General features: G+C 22.5%; 1 protein-coding gene across 1 annotated transcript in view; it reads right to left on the bottom strand.

Annotated features, from left to right (window-relative positions):
- The window catches only part of LOC106792738 (protein yellow-like), a gene marked incomplete at its 3' end in the record, with an annotated part of 9,507 nt that extends 7,833 nt beyond the window's left edge, over positions 1-1,674 (bottom strand). Inside the window, exon 1 of the mRNA XM_014759241.1 lies at positions 1,517-1,674. The remainder of the gene's footprint in view (positions 1-1,516) is intronic.
- Between the last annotated feature and the right edge of the window lie 467 nt (positions 1,675-2,141).

The following is a 2,141-nucleotide window of genomic DNA, read 5'->3' as shown; positions in this document are numbered from 1 at the left end:
TATATAATAAATAAATAATAATATATAATAAATATATAATAAAATATATAATAATATATATATACATATATATATATCTGATTTTAATTATAGAAATGACGAGAGACGAGAACGTTCTCACAAGATCGCTTTATAAAATATTTATCGAGTTCAAAAAAAAGAAAAGAAAAGGAAAATGAAAAACAGAAGATAAAAAAAGGGAAAAGAAGTTACGTGATATAATAATTAAACGAGTATATTATTCTCGTAACTTCATTTGCATATCTGATCATATCTTTTTATTCATCTAAAATTTCCGATCCCACGACATATTCAAGAAGATGAATATAGGAAAATGATCTGAAAGATTGTGAAAGGAAAAAAATGGAAAGTTTAAATCTCGCGTACCGAAGCGCGGGAAAATACAGATCTTACGAATAACGAATCTTTCGTAATGCATTTATTACGATTTCAACGCTGGGAAAATAAAACTAAACTACAAATAATAAATACATCTAACATAAGCATATACGCGTACTATTTTGTTTGTTTAAAACTGTCTCATAAATACAATGACTCGTAGGAAAAATATTTGTATAATTATTTTAAATTTGAAACAATTGATAACCACGCTTGTATAATTCTAACTTTCGAAATTTCTCTATTGTAGAATTATTTTATTCACAAATTGTGTGATATCACAATTTAATTGTATTTAAAGAACATTTTGATTGTTCGATCAAATATTATTTGATATAAATGATAAGAATATTGTTGTTACAAAAAATTATTTGTGCATCTACATAATAAAAATGCAATGATTATTTTTTTTCTAAGTAATACTTCGTTGATATTATTTTTGTTTGTTGTTGTTATTGTTTATATATAAGAATAGAAAAACAGTTGTATTATAAGCAGATATCAATTGTTATAAATTTACAGTATAGATATGAATATTCTTATGACTCATTGTATATAATAATTATATACTATATTGTTAACAAATTATTACAAATATAATTATTACTATGTAAAACAATAACAACAAATATAACAAATATATCTAATTATATAAAAATTATATTACAATCATTGTTTAATATAATTAATTATACATTGTCAAAATATAATTATTATTGTATATAACAGAAAAAAATATAATAATATCAGTCAATGTATAAAAAAATTATGTGTTACAATCATATTGCTAATATCATTTATTTTAGTATTACTTTTAATATATCACTCGTATAATTCATTTATATTTTATATACAACGGTAAAAAAAAGAAAAAGTACACACATATATATATATATTATATAAGAATTGAAACAGTACAAAAAAAGAAAAAAAAAAGAACTAATCAATAAGTAAACTATGTAAAACTATAAAAAAAAATGGGAACTCGTTCGAAACTTTTACCGATCGTTAAAGATGTCACCACATCAATATCCCCATTACCTACTTAGTATTATTAAATATGTATGATCAATAGTTTGCTTGACGAATTATTTTAATGATTATATAATTTGTTTACCTTTTCTTAAAAGTTGATCGTTTAAAAAAGATGCATTAATGATGTAAAATAAATATAAACAAAAGAAATTGATCAGATGTGTTAACACAGCACTTGTACACTCACGACTGACCTGTCGACTCTAAATGAAACTAAGCGAAGTTAGGCTAACCGCCAAGTTGTAGTAGGGATCCTATAAGTTCGACGAAGGACGTTATTTTTTTCCTTATTCACGTCATCATATTCTATTAATTAATCAAGGCTAACCGAAATGTATTAATGGGGAAATTTATTTAACAATCATCTCGTTCTCCTATTTCTATTTGTTTAATTTTAATCTAAAATACGTTTCAAATATTATAAATATATGATAGAGAATGTGATAGAATATCTAATGTATACAGTTAATTTATTTATGTTATTCTTTGTTTTGTTACGCGTATGTTGAAGAATGATAAAGTATGTAAGATATGCTAAAATGTGTGTTGTATGTTCATGACGAGTATACAAAAATATTTGATATATATATGTTTGATATATAGGATATAGATATATTGATTAAACTATATTCAATTATTATTAATAATTTTGAACCGATTACAAATATTTATTTTATATATATATATATATATACCGTTAATGATAT

The sequence above is a fragment of the Polistes canadensis genome, unplaced genomic scaffold (assembly GCF_001313835.1).
Source record: "Polistes canadensis isolate GaletaPanama2010 unplaced genomic scaffold, ASM131383v1 scaffold_601, whole genome shotgun sequence".
NCBI classification, from domain to species: Eukaryota; Metazoa; Arthropoda; class Insecta; order Hymenoptera; family Vespidae; genus Polistes; species Polistes canadensis.
This window is presented reverse-complemented; position numbering and strand designations above follow the sequence as displayed.